Consider the following 23,272-nt stretch of genomic DNA (forward strand, 5'->3'; position numbering starts at 1 on the left):
ATGAGTTTCGTGTATATGAAGGAAGAAGTGCAATAGATATTACCAGTTGCAGTAAAAACAAACAGTTACCGAAAAGTTTCATACCTGACGAGTACATGCCTATATTTAACCCTACGGTCCCAGGTGGAAATATCAAAACACCAACGTTGAGCCAGTGTGGATGCTTTATAACTGTGTAAGTGGCTGTATGTAGGTAGTGAATTGAGCATGGAATATAGTATAACTTTCGTAATGTTTCTACTTACTAAACTGAAGCAACACTCTCAGGTATTACAGTCAGCATGAATATGTGGGGTGAATATAAAAGGTGATCGTATTTATCGGCTTTTCCTCGTATACGATTGGCGTTCAAGAAGCAGTGCTCCTAAATGTGTTGTCGAGCGATATTTATACAGAAATATTATTCACAACCATTACGCATACCGTAATCTTTGTGACCTGCATACCGTTTACATGGGATCAGAGCTGGTTTGTACCAGCTAGCAAATCTGTATCGTTACAGGCACCGGTCAGCAGAACAGTAACGAGGAGTCGGCTACTCGAAATTCCTAATATGTCCAGAGAATTCGGGACTTCGTAATAAAGTTACTCTTAGTGATCTTCCTTGAAACGAAATTCACTAATCAAATAGTGTAAACCAAACTCTGAAACTTCGGACAACACTGGCACGCGCTAGCCTCAACGCTAGGGAGACATCTTCCTTGAAATAGGTTGAAAAGCAATGCTTGATAATAGAAAGAGTGTCAATGTTTGTGGATTGATGCGGCAGAAAACCAAAGACAAGTTGTGCTCCTCCGGTTTTAGAGCATAAACTCTTTTACACTAGGCGGAACTTCAGATTTTGCCTTACTTCGGCCGAATGATTACTGACAAATGAGACAGATCATACGTCTTCCATTCGTAAAAAAACACAACTGTTGGAGTTTAAGCGTGCCTAAAACCTGTTGACAGAATCAAAACTGTTTTAAACATGGTTATTCATGGTTTCACTGTTTTAAATACTGCTTAAGGGGACGATCATGGTTCGCCTTTAGAGTAGCCGTGATAGCCCTTGTAACACCCCATTTTAAACCCGCGATATTTTTTTTCCTATTTCTTTTCTATTGTTTGTATAGGCGTAGTATCTGTCTCACTTTCAGTGGACAGCTAACCTTGCCGCAAAAGAATGGAGAAAGCTGGGGCAAGCGGAAAGAAAAAAAGAGGTGAAGGAGTAAAGGCTGCGGAGTAATTTAGATTATCTGGGGAATATTAACGTGCACTGACATCGCACAGCATAAGAATGTCTCTTTCTTTTGTCCGCATCGAATCACAGCCGACTACGGCTGATGACGTAGATCCTTCGTTGTCATGGCAACAACCTGCGCAAGATAATCCTTGGTGCGCCGATGTGCCATGCTGCACCCGCCTCCTTGAGACGTGTCTTGCCACGGACCACACGGGCGGCGCGTCCAAGAACCGCAAGGCGGGGAAAACCTGCCCGGTATGTTTTGAAAGACTGTATTAAAAAAATAAAATAACACCATGCAAGAAATTAAATTTTGCATGGTTAAACGAATGGCAATATGTGCGCTTACGCACCCGAATACGAGACCCCTGGCACTGGCGGAATTCATCAGCGAACGTGTCGTACTCTTAAAGCTCAGTAAAGAATTTCCCTATTTTTCAAGCTTTCCTCTCCGGGCTGCTATAAATGGTTTTCAAAATGAGGAACAAAGGGAGCTTTGACACAGCAAGAAACAGCAAGCAGAATACAAGGCTCGGTTTAAGGGCAGCTAACGACGCATTGAATACGTCACGAAAATTACGTCGAGCAATCCATCTCAAAATTGCCTTTTCTCCTCCTGCTGATTGAGAAGGTGGCAAGCTTATCTGATAATTTAGGTGATTAACTTATTTTGCATGAATATAAAAAGTAGACATTGCTAAAGCAGCAAAGTTTCAGTAAACATCAAACTGCCGGTTGTTGGTGACCGTTGAAATGTGAAGTTACTCCTTAACATCGGCCCGGTTCAAGCATCAGACGGACATATAAATAATTTTGTGCTGAAAGTCCGTGTAGAAGTGTAGTGTAGTGTAGTGTAGAAGTCGTGAAGCCTAAGCAGTTGTTCGCTACCCGCCGCATTCCCACGCCTCTTAGTGAAATCGCCCACGTTTGGTCTAACTTTTCAATCATAAAAACCGTACTTTAAACCAGGTTAATGATTTTGTTTTTTTATTGTATTGTTTCGGAGCCGAGCAGATAGGTGTGGATTCCTGCGGTCTGTGTTTAGGGCACCTGTACCGGTGTGCTCTCAGTTGCTGATTTCTCCGAACTTAATCTCTCTAATCCGCTGACCACACGGTAACGAAGGTGTTCATTTTTCTAAAACGAGCAAAGAAAATACTCTCCTTAAGGATGGGAGACTGTAGTTGCTAGATTCATCACGTCTTGGCTGTGTTTTCTGACACTGCAATCCTACGGCGTCTTTGTCGCTTTTACAGGACCCGAGCGTCTTTGATTGTGCTACCCATCCACCAACGGCTGACGCCTGGGATATTAAACCTTCTGACTGAAGTTGACTGAGGCGTTCCGCTCAGTATTTGATCTTTACACGGAATAATAGGATAGGTGCGTTTTTGAAGTCAACGCGAAGGAACACGGATGAATCGTCTTTTGCCGCTAGTTTTAGTTGCAACTTCATCGTTTTGGCTCATCTCTTGGTGTTATCTTTTAGTCTAAGTGTAATCTCCTGCTATGCAAATTTAGGTGTGCTTTGACCTGGCTTATTGTTCTAGATTATCGCAAGATCAGTGAGTTTCAACGCTGATGTATGACGTACACTCTTAATCTTGTTCCCCAAACGCGTCATAACAGTTCCAGTTATTAGTGGTACTTCCTCTTATAACTGGGACTTTTTTACACATATCTGGAACCAGATTAACAGTGTATGCACAAAATGTGACATGCAGTGAAAACAAACTCAATAAAATTTTGCCAAAGCCCAGCAGCGCGCTACTTGCTTGAGCGCGCAGTGGCACCTGCCAACTGGCAGCAGTTCAAGCCCTGTGAGAAAAATGCAACCTTGAGTTATTATCTTTGCTTTAGAGGTTTCGGCTGGGAAGAACCATAGGTATAAAAATTTATGTTAACTTTTATCATCTCTGTAATGCACATAAAATTGGCTGTTGCACTACCCTTCAGCGAACAGTTTACAATCAGACATCCTGTGAACCATGAAAGCATACACTTACCTTTCAGGACTATCCATCAGTGTCCTTATCCGATACCTTTGGGCATTACGGGTTCATTTTATGATGATGTAGTAAAGTTAGCAGTGCCTCAGCTATAATACTGTTTATAATAACCGATGTCGTCACTGAGACTGCATGTATTGCAGATACACCGAAATAGGAAGCTGCAGGTACCGGAAGTAGAAGTAGTAGACGATCCTGCCTTGATGCACAGCGTTAACCTCGGAAACGCACCTCAGCGGTACCGCATCTTACCTAACTTATTGAAGATAGGTCTGAAAATTCTGGAAATTGTTAGAAGAAGCGGTGCTTCCATAACGTAACTCGCCTTCAGTCGTTTTTTATCAACGCAAGCAATTTCACAGCATCAAAAGAGTAAGATTCTAGATTTGCGAGGTGAAATTTGGTGGGAAGTAAATGTAAAATGAAAGTGAAATTTCGTAGCACAGACAGGCCCTAGTAGCTGATACTGGCACAAGGTGCCACCCCCGACAAGTGTACATGCTTCATTTTTAGCCCCGGAATCTTTGAAGCGCATACGCCACCTACCAAATGAGGAAAATTGGAGCCCGCAGGATACTATGAGGGCACACTTCAGCACCACCTCCAAGTGTATACGACGTGGGAGCTTTTTATGGTTCCCATCTACGGCTCGCATTGCGGATGGTCCTTATCGTACATGAAGTTTGGTACTGATTAATCATGTATTCCTTCATTCGCGCCTTTGTTATCTCACATGGAATCACTAGCATGCAGTCGGTATGTTCCCACAGTTTGTTAAATACCACCCGACATTCATGCCACCCACCATTCGAACGTCCCCGCGTGATCTATAGGAGTAGCGTCCCTGATCTGGGATCCAAGGGCCCTGGAGAGTTCGGTTCCCGTTTCATAGAATATAGAGGCCTACATAGGCCTACAACTTCATGGGAACATAAAGGTGGGCATAAGGCCTTATGTGTGGAATAAAATTCAGTTCAGAAACACTTGATATCAACTCTACCATTAATCTTTGGCTGATTGCACAAATTAAATATGACTCGTAACGAGGCTATACTGCGTTAAGTGCATAACACTGGGATTAAATAATTTGCTCTGTGTTCGCTTTATTTAAATAGTTACCGACACCCTTGCGTTTCAAATCCGCTGCTCATAATGTGAGCATGTCCTTCGAGAGCCAGAAATAATGCTCCCACATGTGGCATCCGGTATATTTCAGCAAGCCTAGGTACCTGTACTGACCATCAGCGACATCTCTATTCTCGGTGTCAAGTGGAATATAAACGTTTCACTTTGCTGGACCAAAGATTAATTTCACTGTGCCTTGGCTCGAGCTCAACGGAGTTTGTCAGAGGCTTCTTTTCCTTTGTTAAATCTCAAATTGATTTTGTTTATTTTTCAGGGAAAGCGCTTAATTGGATGTGGTACCTCAAATTTGCACCGGAATTAACTACCTTAGTTTGGAGTTCACGGGTGAGTATATCGGTATACTTTACTTTGTAAGACCTGAGTCAGACTTATTGATCCTTAGCACCTAATTTTGACCTGTCGGAGTATTTTTATAGGTGACAAAAGCTAAATTTTGTGTGGTCCTCTCGGTGCTGAAAATAAATACATAAGCATATAGCTAAATCACTCTTAAAGACGAATTGAATTTGTTAACAACAGCGCACCTTGTGCGGTATGTAGTTTCTCCGTAAACAACTCGCAGCAGTAAATGGCGATCAAGATCCTAACTGATGAATACATTGGGTCAAGGGTCTTATAGTGTTCAGATGGTAACTGGGTTTAGTGGGGTGGCGATGAGCACTGGCGTAGATACCTCTGTGTATTTAACCACCGCTGATAATAAGAACTTTCCTTCTGTTTAACTCAGTTTCAAAAACCAAAAATAAGTACCTCAAAAGTGCCTTCGTGATGCGTCATTACCACGTTTGCCAAAATGTTAAATTATTGCTCCGCCATGTAGTCGAGATAGGGATACTAGCGCATGTTCGCTTTCTTTGTTTTCTGGCATCTCGCTCGCGAGTCGGCTGGCACAGCCGTGTCCTCATTCGCCAATACTTGTGTGGTATTTTGGTGTCAGTAAACCTGCTTAATTAGCTCAACTGGCTTCTTGGACATTTTGGTGAGGTGCGGAGTCCATCCCAAGTGTGAAAATATTATGGGTGCCTCCCACACCCACTTACACACAGCGGACACGACAGATGTGCGCAAGGCGAGCCGCTGCTTGAAAGGCTTAGCATCCGAGTGTGGTCCCTTTGCCTTCCCACCGCGGACCATGTTGACCACATGGCGGTGCTATAATTTAATATTGCGGCAATATAACACACAACAGTGTTAGGCATAAATTTTATGTAAATTACCGAACGTCTTCATCACATGCAACGCCGCACCGACGCGCTCATGTTTTCAACTTCATGTCGTCGCGCGTGTGCCATTATGATGAAAAAAACAGGTTATAAACATTCGTTATTGCACCATGGACAAACATAAGCGCACGTTTGTTTCCACTCAGGGACCTGCAAGGCGGCAAGAAATTGTGCTGAGCAATGAAGTAGGAGTAGCGATGTTCGCATTTTTGCTTATCGTACCTGCTTACAAACTCGTGCACGCAAATACGTTGACGCATCAGCACCAACTGTCGGCAATAAATTAAATACGAACGCAACATGTATTGAGAAAATAAAAGTAAAATCTGATGCTCGCAGTCGGAAAAAGTGAAATATTTACACTCGACTGCCAATACCAATAGCACAAATTCTCGGCCGGTGCGGCTGTTCTCCTTGGAGGCGAGAGGAAGAGATTCGCGCACAGTGCGATGGCATTCTATGCTAAAACATCTGAAGTGTTTGAAATTTTCGGAGCCTTCCATTCCAGAGTCCCTCATAGTGCGAGTCGCATTACGACGTTAAACCCCGTAAGCCAAACCAGCTAGAAACCTAGAAACCAAAATGTCAACGCATAATCCTTTCGTTCCGAAAGCGCCCTCTCTAGAAGTGTTAACGGGCCACTCTTGGACCTGCTTTCTAAGATCTAAAACTTTTCTTTCATGAGTTGGTTCTTCAGAGTGTTTAGGGCATTTTGATTGTTAGTGATCATCATCATCAGCCTGAATATACCCACTGCAGGGCGAAGGCCTCTCCCATATTCCTCCAATTAACCCGGTTCTGTGTTGCAGCATCCACTTATTAACCTTATACACCCATCTAACTTTCTGCCGCCCCCTGCTACGCTTTCCTTCCCTTGGAATCCAGTTTGTTACCCTAAGCGACAAGCGACCACCGGTTATTCTCTCTTCACACCACATGCTCTGCCCATGCCCATTTCTTCTTGATTTTCACTGGAATGTCAGCAACTTGAGTTATTCTTGCGACCCACTCGTCTCGCTTCCTATCACTTAACGTTACCCCTGCCATTTTTCGTTTAATAGCCCTCTGCGTTGTCCTCAACTTAAGTAGAACCCTTTTGGTTAGCCTCCACGTTTCAGCCCCATAGGTGAGTACAGGTGAGATGCGACTGTTGTACTCTCCCCTCTTGAGCGATACCGGTATGCAGCTAGTCACAATCTGCGAGTGCTTGCCAAATGTCCTCCATCTCGGTCTTCTTCTCTTTGTTGTTTTCCTTTCATACGCCGGATTTGCTGTTACCGCCTGTCCTAAGTAGACATATTCGCCTACTATTTCCAGCGCTGCGCTGCCTAACATGAACTGCTGTTCCTACCCGAGGCTGTTGAACATTACCTTAGTCTTCTGCATATTGATTTTCAAGCCTACCTTTCTACTTTTCCTTTCTAGGTCATGAATTATTCTTTGTAGTTCTCCCCCAGAGTTACTTAGCAAGGCAATGTTATCAGAAAATCGCAGATTACTGAGGTATTCTCCATCTACCTTTATCCCCAACTGCTCCCAATTCTGCATATTTCCTTTAAGCAAGCTGTGAATTGTACTGGGGAGATCGTGCCGCCTTGCCTAACTAATTTCTTCATAGTAATTTTACTTTCTTTATGCAGAACTATAATTTTTGCGCAGCTACTAATATATCACCCAATACTTTCTAGTACGAGTCGTCTACACCCTGACTTCGCAATGCCTGCATGATCGCCGTGGTTTCTACTGAGTCAAATCCTTTTTCATCATCAATGAATGCTATGTATAAGGCTGGTTATATGCCGAGCGTTTTTCTGTCACATGGTTGATGGCATGGATGTGATCGATAGTAGAGTACCCTTTCCGAAAACCTGCTTGATCGTTTGCTTGATTGCAATCTAATGTTGTCCTGATTCTATTAGAGATTACCTTTGTAATATTTTCTACGTAACAGTAAGCTGATAATTCTGTAATTTTCCAGGTCCTTAGCGTCCCTTAGAATATGATTTACGATAATGTTTGCGTTCTTCCATGGTTTTCAGTACCGTCGATGATACCACGCACTGCGTATACAGGGTAGCTAGTTTTGCTAGCATGATATTCCCCCCACCCCCGCCCTTCAACAGATCAACAGTTACCTGATCCTCTCCAGCTGTTTTCCCTCGTTACATAGCTCCTGTCGCTTTCTTAACCTCGCCCTTCGTCACTGGCGGAACGTCTGACTGTTTTTCCCTACTTTCAATCTCATTGTTGTCCTGACTACTTTAGCTACTGTAGAGATAAGTATCGAACTCTTTGGCTACTTTGACTCTTGTCCAAATTCGTAATGGCGTTGACCGCCTTGTCCTTTAGGGCATGCATCTGATTTTTGCCTATGCCCAATTTCTTCACCGTTTTAAGGTTTCCCCCTTTCTTTAGAGCATGCTCAATTTTCTCCATGTTACACTTCTTTATATGGCCACTTTGTGCTTATTGATTAGGTTTGATATCTTTGCTAATTCTATCTGGTCTGTTGGATTTGAACCTTTTATACTTTGGCGTTTATTATTCAAATCGTTCGTCTCCTTAGACAGCTTGGCGGTTTCCGTTTAACTATACTACCGCCTCCTTCTACAGAGCACTCAGTAATATTATCTCTGAAAGTTTTGCTCAATGCTTCTCGGCTAATCTCTTCATCCTCGTTTAGAAATGAATGTCTGTTCTGTACCGAGATCCTGAACTCTTCCGCCCTCCCCATCAACGCAGATTCGTTGATGGACTTCTTTCTTACCAGTCTCTTTTGTCCTATCCTCTGACTTCGACTAATTGCAGACCTTATCATCCCGTGGTCACTGCATCGCACTTTTCAGATTGCCCCTACATCGTGTATAATGGCTGGATTAGAACATAGTATGAAGCCAGTTTCATTTTTAGTCCCCCCTAAGGACTTTTCCATGTCCACTTCCGGTTCTTCCGCTTGCTGAAAAAAGTAATCATGATTCCTAAGTTTTTGCGCTCTGCAAACTCAACTAGTAACCCCCCCCCCCCCCTGGTAATTTTAGAACCAATACCATTTTCACCCACTTCCTGGTATCCTGCTTGCTTTTCCCTACCTTAGCATTGCCATTAGCACATTATGTCGCCCATTTGTATGGTATACTCAGTCATTCTTTTTCGCAAAGCCGATACTACGTCTTCGTAAAAGCCTTCAACTGCCTTACAGCATGATTACATGTAAGTGCGTCGGCCTGTACAACCTTCAGTTTATACCGCTTACTAAGCTTAATTGCGATGCCTGCCACCCTCTCATTAATGCTATAGAGTTCATCTATATTACCAGCACTAACGGTATTTACAAGGAACCCTACTTCTAGTTCTCGCCTCTCCGGTAAACCTCCATTACAGAGTACATGCACTTCCTTCAGTACAGTATCTGCCTCATTTGGCTTCGTAATCTTACTAAGCCCTATGACATCCCATTTCATACCCTCTGGTTCCTCTAACAGCACTGCAAAACTAGCTTCACTAGCTAGGGTTATGGCTTTAAGTGCTGCCAGGGTCAGTTTCCAATGGCAGCCTGTCCATAGCAGCCACAGATTCTTAGCACCCTCCGCGGCGTCACAGGTCTGACCACTGCCGGGGTCAGTTGCTCCGCAGCCTCTGGTGACTGAGGGCGGGGGTTTTATAAGACCGAGACCAGCAAACTTTGAAACGAAATTTAGTAAAACACAGTGTCAGATTGAAAATACGTGGCAGGCGAAGGTAATACAGATGTGTGCTGCGGTATGAACGTATAAAATAACAAAACTCCTAAGTATCTTGCATGTGGCTGGACCTTATTTGCTTGGTAGCCATATTCACTTAAGCGGCAGCAAACAGAATGACACGTGTGCCATAAGAGCACGGACAGAATTATAGAATCTATAGAGATGAAAATGATATGAAATCGTGGAGCTCGTGGTTAAATGTAGTCGTAGGCAAGCTGCAGCTAACAGAGCAGACATTTGCGAATGGTGGTCGTGTCAATGCGAAGCAGCTTTAGTGTCGCGCTTCATTCTGAAATAATGTGTATACTGCACACAGGTATAGGCCCGCGAAAAGAATATATTCATTTATAGAGTTTAGGACGAAGTGATCGCAGTGAACAATATATTAGAGTCAAGCAGAAAACTCTAAAAAGAAAGTATGAAAAAGCCGTTCATGTACTTTTACAATAAAGTTCGTTCCAGCTCCATTTACAGTTACGACCGACTGCATTTGCAGACTTAAGGCGAATTATTTGATTAGAAAATATTGTCACGACTGAAGTCCGAGGGAACCGTGAAAGTACCACGTAGCCAAGGACCCGAGAATGAGGTCGGCTTGTCCTTTCGAACACAGAGTCACAGCGTCCAGCACCAGCGCGCCGCTCGTGCCAACCACCGCTTCGTTGTCGTCGGCCCCAAACACGGCTGTCGCGCGGCGCTAGGCACGTGGCATTATTCCCCCCCGTGAAAGAAAACATCGTCCCGATGACAAGGTGATAGGAAAAAAAAAAAATAGGCATGAGGTGAACTGTACAATAACGCAAGGTTTCACTTGCAGGGAACGCTCAGTCACGCGAAAAATACGGCTTTAAGCGCACCACATGCACAATTTCAGGCCGCTGGCGTCGAACACCGACGGTCACAGTTCCATCTGGAACGACTTCATAATTAACGTTGTTTAAGCGGCGCAAGACTTTATAGGGTCCGAAATAGCGGTGGAGTAGTTTCTCGCTCAAGCCTTTGTGACGCACGGGGGTCCACACCCACACTTGGTCCCCTGGTTCGTAGTGGGCCTCCCTGTGCCGAAGGTTATAGTGTCGCGCGTCGGTGGCATGCTGCTCCTTGATGTGTAAGCGGGCCAGCTGACGGGCTTGCTCGGCCTGTTCCGCGAAATGGGCGGCGTCGGGTTCGACCGCTTCTTCCAAGCACGGGAGCATCGCGTCCAACATCGTGCGGGCCTCTCTGCCATATACGAGACGGAATGGCGTAAACTTCGTGGTTTCCTGCGGCGCCGTATTGTAGGCGAAGGTGACATACGGCAGGATCTCGTCCCACATTTTATGCTCAACGTCGATGTACATTGAGATCATGTCCGCCAAAGTTTTGTTTAGTCGTTCCGTTAATCCATTTGTCTGAGGGTGATACGCTGTTGTTGTGCGATGCTCGGTATGGCTGAGAGTTAAGGTGTCCCGCAGTAGCCGAGCTGTAAACGCCTTTCCTCGGTCAGTAATGATGGTCGACGGTGCACCGTGTCTGAGCACAATGTCGTTCATAAAGAATCGAGCAACTTCGCCGGCAGTACCTCGGGCAAGGGCCTTCGTTTCAGCGTAGCGTGTTAAGTAGTCTGTGGCGACTACAATCCACTTGTGTCCGTTCGAGGATAAAGGAAATGGGCCTAAAAGGTCCATGCCCACTTGTTCGAAGGGTGTGAGGGGCGGTTCTATAGATTGTAACATACCGGATGGCTTGAGCGTGGGTTTTTTTCGTCGCTGGCATTGTCGACAGGTCTGTACGTAACGTCTAACGCTCGGAGAAAGATGTGGCCAGTAGTAGTTCTGCCGGACTCGGTTTAGGGTGCGTGTAAAGCCAAGATGCCCTGAAGTTGGTTCGTCGTGGCAGGCCAGGAGGATTTCGTGCCTTAGATCAGCTGGTATGACTAGCAGGTATGTTTTCGCACTCGACGTAGAATTCTTCTTATAAAGCACCCCATTGCGGAGGCAATACGACGACAACCCCCGAGCAAGGTACCGGGGTATTGTAGGATGCCCACCTTCAAGATGGTCAATAATCAGTCGCAGCTCGCCGTCGGCACGCTGTCTGGAGGCGAGATCGGACGTAGTGACTGCTCCGAGGAAGCTATCGTCGTCGGTGGCATCTGACGAAGGAGGGCCGACGGGCGCGCGGGACAGGCTATCGGCATCGGTGTGCTTCCGGCCAGACTTATAAATAACATCGAAATCGAACTCTTGTAGGCGCAATGCCCAACGTGCTAAGCGGCCACAAGGATCCTTTAAGTTTTTCAGCCAACACAACGAGTGATGGTCAGTGATGACGCGAAACGGTCGGCCATAAAGGTACGGGCGGAACTTGGCAGCGGCCCATACTACCGCCAAACATTCTTTTTCAGTGGTGGAATAGTTACACTCAGCACGGGAAAGTGCACGGCTGGCGTAGGCAATTACTTTCTCGACCCCGTCTTGGTGCTGAACTAGAACGGCACCAAGGCCGACGTTGCTCGCATCCGTGTGTAATTCTGTGTCGGCATCATCGTCGAAATGTGCCAGGATCGGGGGTGACTGGAGCCGGCGTCGTAACTCGTCGAAAGCCATCTGCTGCTCGGCGCCCCAGGAAAATGATGCGTCATCTCGAGTCAGGAGAGTCAGAGGGCTGGCCATCTGTGCAAAGTTTTTGATAAAGCGACGATAATAGGAGCACAGCCCCAAAAACCGTCGGACTGCTTTTTTATGGGCGGGGACGGGAAAGGCAGCAACGGCAGCAAGTTTCTCAGGGTCAGCTCGGATGCCATCAGCACTCACGATGTGCCCAAGAAACTTCAATTCGGTGAACCCGAAGTGGCACTTTTGAGGCTTGAGAGAAAGGTTGGCAGACCGGACAGCTTCGAGAACAGTTCTCAGGCGGCGTAGGTGTTCCGTGAACGTCGGTGAAAAAATTATTACGTCGTCGAGATAAACAAGGCATGTCTGCCACTTAAGACCTGTGAGCACAGTGTCCATCATCCGCTGGAAGGTGGCAGGAGCACAGCAGAGCCCGAATGGGAGGACGCGGAATTCATAGAGCCCATCTGGTGTTACGAAGGCAGTTTTTTCACGGTCCCTCTCATCAACTTCAATTTGCCAATAACCACTCCTGAGGTCAATGGAGGAGAAGTACTTGGCTCGGCGAAGTCGGTCGAGAGAGTCATCAATCCGTGGTAGCGGATAGACGTCCTTCTTTGTCATACTGTTCAGTTTCCGATAGTCAACGCAGAAACGAAGTGTTCCGTCTTTCTTTTTAACGAGGACTACAGGCGAGGACCATGGGCTGCTTGAAGGTTGAATGACGCCATCGGCGAGCATCTCCTTGACTTGCTGTTGGATAGCTTCTCTCTCCCGAGGAGACACACGATAGGGCTGCTGATGGATGGGTCGAGTGCCTTCATGCGTGATAATCCGGTGTTTAATGACCGACGTTTGCTGCACCTTAGATGAAGACGTGAAGCACACACGAAACTCCAGCAATAGATCTTGAAGTTGCCTCTTTTCAACGGAGGAAAGGCTAGAATTGATGTCGACAGCGTGTACGGCATCATCCGGTTCAGTGCTAGGCGTAGCTTCCTCTGAAGCAAAACATTCGGCGACTTCGTGCAGATGGTCGACGTAAGCAATGACAGTGCCACGGAACAGGTGTCGATGTTCATTGGAGAAATTGGTGACAAGTACCTCCGTCTCTCTTCCACGAAGGAAACAAAGACCTCTTGCCGCAGAAACTCCCAAGGCGAGTGAGAGGGAGACATTAGGCTCAACAACCCGGAGGCCGTGATGTGGCTCGTCACAAGTAACTCTGGCGAGGATGCTGGCGCGTGGTGGCACTGTGAGGCTATCATCGGCGACTCGCAGCGTGGAGTGGGACCCGCGGTACTCATGCTTTTCAGTGGCCAGTTTGGCGGAAAACGTCACCAAGCGGTTCGGTAGATCTATAGTGGCACCGTGCTCACGAAGGAAGTCGATGCCAAGAATAACATCACGAGAGCATTCGCGTAGAACGAGAAAAGTCGCAACAAAGGTGCAGCCTCTCACCGTAACCCGGGCTGTACACATACCCAGTGGTGCAACCACATGTCCGCCTGCCGTACGTATGTCTGGGCCGTTCCATGGCGTCATCACCTTTTTCAGTGTCCTTGTAAGCCGCCCACTAAGGATAGAATAATCGGCTCCCGTATCAACTAAAGCGCTGACCTCCTTCGTGTCGACGATAATAGGGATGTCCAGGGAGACCCGGCCAAGGCCAGGGCCTGTCGACGTCGGTTCGGAGTGAAGTGAACGGTGTGGTGGCGGAAGCTGGACGGCGGTTGGGTGGTCGGCGTCGGGACAATTCAATGTCGACGGCAGGTCGGAGTGAAGGAAGCGGTGCGGCGACGGAAGCTGGGCGGCAGTTGTGTGGTCTGCGTCGGGGCGATTTAAGCGACACGGCGGTGATAACTGGTCGGCGATGCGGACGACGTCACGGCGATCTGGTCTGTGCGGTGAAAACTGGACAGGGATTCGGCGTTCGACGTCGGGGCGAATCGAGCGGTGCGGCGGTGGAAGCTTTACGGCGAATCGGTGTGCGGCGGCCTCGCCCCCAAAGGTCGCCGGAGCTAGTTTTCCCGATGAGGACTCGAGGAACCATGGCGTCCAGCGGTATACCGTGACCCAGAGGGTGAAGAGCGACGAGGCGAAGGCGAGCGCGACTCGCGACGAGGAGAATGTGACAGACTGGCGGGTGACGTACGCTGGCGGGTTACGTACTCGGCGATGTCCTGAGGCCGCTGACCAGGCCGTGGACGAGGGCTGTCGGGGGAAAATCCCCTAAGGCCCATCTGACGATAAGGGCACTGCCGGTACAGGTGACCTGCCTCGCCACAGTGGTAGCAGAGAGGGCGGTTATCTGGAGCGCGCCAGAGATCAGTTTTCCGGGGCGCCTGGCGCCGATCTTCCCAAAGGGGCAGCGGTGCCGCAGCGTGCACAGCGACCTGAGGTTGCGTGTAAGGCGAAGGGGTGGGTAGCAGGGCTGGGCGGCGTGTGACATCAGCATAAGTCATCCGCTCGGTGGGGCCCGGGGGTGGTGGTGGAACGACTGTACTTGTTGGTGGCGTGAGTGCATTCTGGACCTCTTCACGGATGATGCTGGCCAGGGAAGCTGCGCCAGGAGCTCCATGAACTTTCTGGAGCTCCTCGCGAACCACGGTGCGAATGAGGTCGCGAAGGGAGCTCATATCTGCCCCGGGATTGTAGTCGGTTCGGTCAGACGGCGGTAGTGTGGATATGGAATTCAGCGGCCGACCGTACTGGCTGCATCGCTGCTGTAACAGTTTCTCCATGGTCACAGCTTCAGCCAGAAACGCCGCGACGGTGGTGGGCGGGTTCCGCACGAGGCCGGAAAAAAGCTGTTCTTTGACACCGTGCATCAGGTGCCGAACCTTCTTCTCCTCACTCATGGACGGGTCGGCGCGATGGCAAAGGCGCATGACGTCTTCAACGTACATTGCGACCCCCTCGTTCTGACGCTGAACTCGAGAGGTCAGGGCACGCTCGGCATTCTCTCGGCGGTCACTGTTGGCGTACGTACCGAGGAGCTGACTTCGGAAGGCCGGCCACGTAGAGAATATGGCCTCGCGGTTCTCGAACCATGTCCGAGCAGCGTCTTCAAGGCTGAAGTAGACGTTCCGCATTTTCGCAGCGTCGTCCCAGCCGTTAAACGTCGCGACCCTTTCATAGTGAGCTAGCCAGTCCTCGGCGTCTTCAAACTGCTCACCGTGAAATGGTTTAGGGGTACGTGGGGTCTGAAGGATGAGACAGGACGAAGGGGTGGAAGGGACAGTCATGGTACGGGCGGGCGGTGTCGTTGCCACAGCCAGAGTCTCTTCGTCAAGAGGGAAGGCCTCGGGGGACAAGCCTCGGAGCCGTCGGCTGGTACGATGAACCGGAGTGGTCACGAGAGGCGGCCGCGTAGGGTCGTCCGCAGGAGAAGGGATCATCGATCGCACCTCCACCAGTGTCACGACTGAAGTCCGAGGGAGCCGTGAAAGTACCACGTAGCCAAGGACCCGAGAATGAGGTCGGCTTGTCCTTTCGAACACAGAGTCACAGCGTCCAGCACCAGCGCGCCGCTCGTGCCAACCACCGCTTCGTTGTCGTCGGCCCCAAACACGGCTGTCGCGCGGCGCTAGGCACGTGGCAATATGGTTGGTTTTTATGGTTTAAAACTCCAAAGCGACTCAGGCTATGAGAGACGCCGTGGTTGAGTGCTCAGGAAAGTTCAACTATCTAGAATTCATTAAAGTTCACTGGCATCGCACCGCACCGTAACACCTTGCTTTCGCCTCCATCGAAAAATGCTCTCCAGGGTTTAGACTTGATCCCGCGTCCATGCGCACCGCCGTCGTGGGCCATAATCACTGCGTCACAACGGCGGGTTGATTAAGCAATCGTGAGAAAAAGGGCCGAATTTGAAACAGTTGTTCTCTATGTGCAACAGTCAATTTTAAAGCGCTCGTGCGGCTTATCACACCGTTTGAAGCTTAAGTCCCCCCCAAAAGAAACGAAAACAGCCCCAATACGTGCGCACAAGTAATGTTATCAACTTGTCTTGGTGAAATCCTAGCTCGCAAAACTAAATGAAAAATCTTTCGTTTGCTTCCAGTGATGCGTTCAGAGGTCCGGAGAGCCTGGTCCGCTTGGTCTCCAAGTAGTCTGAGCTACCACAAAAATCTGGCCGTAAACATTACTTTATTTTATGTGAATTTTGCGGAAAGCTGGAATGTTTGCGACCCTAAAGCATGTCTTGACTTTGTCGGCTCACCAGCGCAGAAATGCACTGTTCTGTGAAAATGTTTGGTCAGTAGCTTCCATACCAGGTACGCGTTCGTCCTTGTTACTAGTGTCGTTTCGTAAAACTCTTCGCTTGCTACGTTCCCTAATATCAGAGACAGTGGCGAATATAAAACAAGACTATGAAAACGAAAAATGGTGACTAAGCGTTACAAGCTAACAGCAGAATTCGTTAGGAAACAGCGCAAGACTTCATATGTGCGAAGTTGTGCCCAACGCTGTAAAACCAAATATGCTCGGTAGACTGACAGCCATGGGAATGATTACATGAATGAAAAAAATTTTGAGACTCTTTCGGCAGCCAAGTCTACGAAGGCAAATGTGCACTCGTGCAGCAGCGCCGTATCTCCACGCTTCCTCCTGCTCTGCGAGCCATCCCTCCAGCGGTTATTTGACGTCCTGCTTACTTACATCTGCATCTCTAGCATCACCTTATCCACATCTCCTACCTCTTATTCCGCCCACTACCCTTCTCCTCCCTAAACAAATCCGGCTCATCTAGGTCACACGGCACAGTACGGTGATTAGGGCATACCACTGAGGCAATATTCCCTGCTTGATAGCTAATGCATGCCGATCAGGCAGCGTAATAGTTTGCGACCACCCCGAAAGCTATCCAAAGAGAGGCTGCGTCACAATTTCGACAAGAAAGAGATAACTGGTGAGGCGTGGATGACCGTTAAAAATGGCTTAGGAACAAAAAGAGCGCAGGAAGCGACAAAGGAGCAGAGGACCCTGCCTCCGAATTTTGCGGTTGTCCCATTCACTCCTTCGCTGGTTCAACGTCTTTTGTGCCGCGATTAGTGTGGTCTTTATTAACTCCCGTTAAGACATACCAAAGCCTCGTCCCCATTATACTTAATTACCACATATAAATTGGTGACGTCATGTGCCGTGGCGCGACTTTCGGTTGCACTACTTCGCGCAACCTGTTCTGCTTTTAATATGATATATAAAACTCATATTAGAAGTTTACTTGAATTAGCTTGTCTAGCTGAAATTCGCTTGTCGGGCCTACGAATGCGCTAGCGGGCCAGGATAAGCAACTTCAGCCAGGACCTAATGATCCCCATTATAACGATACGTCGACTAGGCTCATCTGCTTTCAAATGAGCGTGAAAAAGAGCGTTTTTAGAAAGGACCCGCGGAAGTCGATGTCGATATTGTCTATTTCAACTTTTCGAAGAGCTAACCTTGACATCAGCCTGGGCGCAATAACGAGTTCCTTTAACTGGACGATTCAACTGCGCTTGTGTATAGCTTTAATGATCGCCTCGTATCTGCTAATTAGGGACCGGATGCGTGAAAACTTGCAAACTGTCAGGCTGCGCCTACGATGGAGGCCGCCCACGAACGTCGCCCATACATCTCTCCCACTTCTCCGGTGGTTTTTAGCGGTGCCAAGATTGCCATTTCTGATCTTCCTGAACGCCTGAACGACGAGAAAGTAAGAAACATTTAGGCACGTGTATGGCGTGAAGACGATGTTAAAAGCTAAAATTTCGCTCGTGAAGTCTAGTTCTCACCCATCCAGACCTTAGGAGGTCTTCTAGCACTGCTTCCAGAAGCTCCAATAAAACGCTTAGAAGCACCTCCCTTGGTCTGTACGGTTTTGGCAAAGACTGTACATTCGTGAGCAGACTTGTTAGGGCGCTCGAATGGGGTTACTGCGGAAAAAGTGCTAACAAGTAACTTTTCCGTTTAAGGAGATGTGCAGGTCCCTTGCTTTTATTTCATGCCTTATCGCTTAAGCGCAATTTCATATTTTCATATATAGAACGTGCTGTAAAAGTCGCCTGAATTTGCACTTTGGGGGCCGTTCGAGATCTGTCAAAAACGCTTGCTGACTTTTGTATGACGTGACTTAAACATGCTACGCCCCATCATAGACGCGATACCACGAGTACTTGAGCTTGCCACTACTTGAGCTTGTCACTCTTGTAACTTCAATGCAACTTCAATGCTTGAAACGGGAGAAGCGCAACTAACCTATAAGAACTAGTAGGTTCTCTGACGATTTATCTGCATGTCTTGTGTCCTCACTTCAATGCATTATCCTACGAATCGTACTTATATTTAACCGCATCATAGCCCAAGTTTAAACAGATTTGAGATTGTTACACTTGCAAAAAATTGAGCAAGCCCGAATAAACAAAAAAGCAAACCACTAAGCATTTATTTGGGAGAAACACATTGTCTCTAAAAATATCAGAACAAACCTCCAATGATGTTGTGTATGGCTTGCCGCATCACAGTTTCTATCTTCGGTTGAATCACTGGTCGCGCAACTAAATTGAAATGTTATCCCGCAGCTCTTTTTATCTCTGTGGTTGATGTGCAGACAACCAACGCTCCTGCTAGGCATATGTTTGGCGTGGCGATGCTCGCGGGAGGACATCGAACAGGTCTTGGTACGCTGAATCACAGAGCGCTGGGTGAATATGCAGAGTGAGTTCTCCATCGAGGGGATCGCGACGCCGACACAGTGGGCTGCCACTGACGCAAAAAAATGCCTTTCGAGAACGTAAGCAGTGTTGAACCGCCATAGAGTACCGTATGCCACCAATCCTTCTCAGGATAGTTTATGGTGCCCCCACGGCTTCGCCTCGAGTTCGGGAAAACTGAAAATACGCTGCCTTCTTGGTCTAGCTCCCACTCTCCTGCCTCATATCTGGTCCGGCAGGCGCATCGGGAGGTTAGAAGCAAGAACTGTTTTCCTGTGCCTTTCTCCTCCTTGAGTATCTGTGTGGGATATTGTTTCTTGACGCTAGGTGTAGCGACGATATAATCTCTGCTGAAACCTGCTCATATCATGTGATATGTTCATATCAAGTGATATACGTGATAAAACAGAATCCGTAATTGACCGTTACGGCTTCTGTCTTTCCCAAGCAGGACGAACATACGTTGCATGATACGATAGGCACTCCGATATAATAATGGCAATGTTGAGTACTGGGCTTCAAAGGGTACCTAAGCTCGTGTATTGAGGCGAAAGCCTTTCTCGCCTCAAGGAACGAAATCCCTCGCGCGAGATTTGTGAGCGGGATCTGTGCTTCGGACCTATGCATGGGATATATGCATCGCAATCTGTGCTGATGTGTGACTTGCTAATAACGGATGTGTGAGGAAGGAAATCAGGAATGAAAATTGATGGTGATTGGTAATGAATAAACGTTATACGATAGATATCGACAAAGTGAGTAAAATTAAATAATAAAATGATCTTAAAAGGACTAAACATGACTACGGAAGAGCATTATGTCAAACGACGACTTGTAATGCCCTCACGTGACTGGAAATGAGTAAAGGGAAACTATGAGAGGCAAATGATAGGAGATGAAATGATAGGCTTTCGCCAATTATTCCGTTTGCCTTCTGGCAGAAAAAAAGGAGTAAAATATTTTTCAGGACACGCAAAGGGCAAGCGATATGTCTTAAATCTCCGCATGCTATACATTTGCTGCAGGCAGACCGATGATGGCCTTCTAACTGGTGGTGGTGGTAAGCACTTAATACAAAAGGAGAGGACACTTGGAGGGCCATCCCTAGTGGGCCACTACCCTTACAATACTAGGTGTAGTCCCTTATTCCGGGACTCCATTGGTCTGGAACACCACACGAGCTCGCTAGACCAGCGCTTGTTGTGCCGCTAGATCCAGGCAGCCGAGCATGGGCCGCCTCCAAGTTCTCTCGGGTAGGGGAAGAAGTTATGGTTAAAAAAGTAAGATTTAGCTGGCATGCCCAGGCCATGTGAAAGGTGTCAGCCACTTCTCCACAGAAAGGGCAGAGGCAAGAAAAGGAAGGGTCGAAATGTTTCAGTACTGTCGGGCACAGTAGAGTATTACTAAAAAGTCTAAGGAGTATTCTTTCGCCCCTTTTCCCTAGCCACTTAAGAGGAGCCGGGTACTGATGGTGCGAGTCCCGGTAATAGGCACAGATGTCTTGAAAAGTTAAGAGAGGATGTGTGTCCTGGTCCAGATCGGTAGGGTCTACGCCGGGGGCCCGGTTAGTGAGTGCGTGGGCGGCCGAGTTGGGGGCCTCATTCCCTGGTAGGCCCTGGTGGCCTGGAGTCCAAATGAAAAATCGGGTCTGGGGATCCTGATCCCGAGTGCATATTCCGCAGACCGTGCGGCGCCGCTAAAGCATTCACCAGGATCTGTGATCCATTCCGTTTGAAGAGCTTCAATTTGCGCGTCGCGTTTGCATCGTGGCTACGTGGGACAACCGGGCCACCAGTAGGAGGTGAACAATCTTCTTACGTACTCTCATGCCAGGCACTTTCGAAGCGACGGCGAGATAAATAATTGATGTGTCTACTTGTTGAAGCAGTGTGTTGTAATTGCCTTAACAGCTATATCGAAACAGCTAAGTGCAAAACAAGCACATATTTTATCATTTAAGACATTTAAATAGCGGCAGTGAACTACATATTTCCTGCGAGAATTGAGCAGGAAGAATAGGGTGCTTCACGGTATCCTATAAATCTAAAAACTCATTCGTACTAAAATTTACCTTCTAGCTACCCGCGCGGTTAGCATTCGCCTTACGTTCTAGGAATGGTTTCTCTGCGTTATTCTCGGCACACGTTAACCATAGACAAACGTTTGCTATCACATTTATGTACACAGCTCTCCTCAATCACAGCATTGCGTTTATTGCCCAACAGCGTATATTCTGAATTTAATTGTAATGATACTCAGCCGCCCAAAAGTACCACAACTCTCTCCGTTGCTGCGTGCTTGAAAACATTCTTCCCAATCGGGAGTTGAGTCCCGAGCTCCTTGCCTTGTGAACAAACTGAATGAACCAGAAGCTAAGTAAATACCGTCATGGTGACGCAGAATAGCCTAGAGCTCGCTGAGGGGAAGTTGTTTGTCAAATCCTTTTTAGAAGATTTAGGAGAGTAAATATGGCATATAAATTCAATTGCTCTTAGCAACACCAGTTCTTTTGGCGCAAACTATTAAAATGTTTCATACATTTAAAATCTTCCTACATGGTACAAGGGGTTCCTCTGAAACTTGTCTGACCAACATCGTGGCGCAGGAAGCTGTTGATTATTTGCTCTCGCCTTACCATGTCCTAACCTACGTAGCTAGTAGTTTTGATAGCGCCACAAGCCCGGAAGACTGTGGCATTGGGTTCGAACGCGTACCAGAACTTCAATTCTACGCCAGTAGTGATGCATATTTGTTGCACAATTCCATGCTTACCTGTCATATGCTAAATTTAACGATTATTTCTATTTGTACAACATCAGGCCAGGAAGCTATAGCCCTGGATTATAAGCCGGGTCAGAACTTGTAAATATAGAATTCTAGATATTCGAGAACGACGTGTTACACAGCGAAAGAGGTGGTAGACACGGGCAGCCTCTACTACGGGTGTCTGTTTAGCAACGCATCTTGTGTGCGCACCTATATTTAGTCTGTAATTGTCAGTGTGTAGCGCTTATTGTCCATACACCTTTATGTAACTGTTTCGTGCACTTCAACATTTTTTTCTTCCGCTGCGAACTTACAGTAAAAGCTGAATGCATTTCACTTGTCACTACACTTTAGAGATACTAATGATCACTCTCTTCGTTATAATACATCTTTCTTCGTCCAGAGGATGAAACAAACTGGACCATGACATTGTAGTTACGGAATTGTAGTAGCAGGCCGGGTGGCTTCTGCCTATGTGCCTTCCTTCCACTTCCTGTGTCACTTACGCTCGTACTTATTGGAGGTTGCCCAATTCACCCATTATACGTGTTTTGGTAATAAAGGCAATAATTTTGGGAATGACGTCTTGCTTTTTATACCTCCTTTATGAGGGTTTTGAGTGCAGTACAAGAGCATACATTCCGATGCTGTTGTTCCATAACTGTTGGCTTTTAGCAGAGAGATCACAAATGAAATAATTTTTTTTCTACTGCATAAAATCATCGCTGATTTGTTCCGCAATATTCATTGTCCCAAAAGAACCACAAGAGGATGCCAATTCTTCGTTGTCATGGTAACGACCTGCAGCAGACAATCCTTATTGCACCGATGTACTATGCTGCACCCGCCTCCTTGGCACGTGTCTCGCCATGGACCACACGGGTGGCCCAACATGGAGCCAAGAGTACGTCTGTCCGGCTGAGCATTCCATGAATCTCGATCCTGGTAAGCACATGGAACAAAAGTTTCATTATTGTGAACATAAGCCGATTGCTTCAAAACTCTTTGCTATACCGGCGGGCTCTTAGAGAGTATAAAAAGAAATTTATAAAATATACAGCAGAATAATGTCATCGTGGTTGAGAGAGTTGCCAAGTGTATATGAATGCGGACACGAAAACAAAACTACATACGGCATTCAGTATCACTGTCGCGTGATAGCTTCAAAGGCGAAGCCTGGTGCCTGATATTTTCCAAGCTGCCTCTCCGGACAGCATTGCATGATTTTAAAGATGACGCATGAAGAGAATCTTGACTCAGTAATAAACAGCAAACCGAATTCGAAGCATAGGTTAAGAGGAGCCAGAGATGCAATCAATGTGTCAAAAATTACGTTTTGGAAGCGCTCACTAGCTGTATAAGTGCATCACGCATTGGTTTTCCGACCATGCTTTAAAATCAGCAAAATCAAAACATTGATATATTTCTTTAAAATAAGAAATATCGACGGAGGCTGCATGTATTGCAGAAGAGCCGGAAAAGGCAGTTAGAACCATGAAAAATGGTAGAACACGACTGTACCATGATACACAAAATTCATTTCGATAATGAACTGATTTCAAATTGCAATACTAATACCTAGCAAGGACTTTTCCTTGCTTTTGCTATGCATCATTTTCGCTTACCTCCTGACCGGTGAATATTACGTGCCTTCGGCTCTTAGTAGAGTGGTATGAATTCACTCTAGTGTCTTTGTGACTCCTGTCATCACTGAACTTATTCAAGGTCTGAAACTTCTTGGTATTGTTAGAAGAAACAGCGATTTCGTCACGTGGCTTTACATTCTCCACCGGTCGATCAGGCCACGCCACTTCATCTCGTCAGAGTGACATGATCCGCGAAGTGAAATCCTCTGTACAGTAAATGCA

Source organism: Amblyomma maculatum, chromosome 5 (genome assembly GCF_055883805.1).
Source record: "Amblyomma maculatum isolate TAMU_Amacu chromosome 5, ASM5588380v1, whole genome shotgun sequence".
Classification (NCBI taxonomy): Eukaryota; Metazoa; Arthropoda; class Arachnida; order Ixodida; family Ixodidae; genus Amblyomma; species Amblyomma maculatum.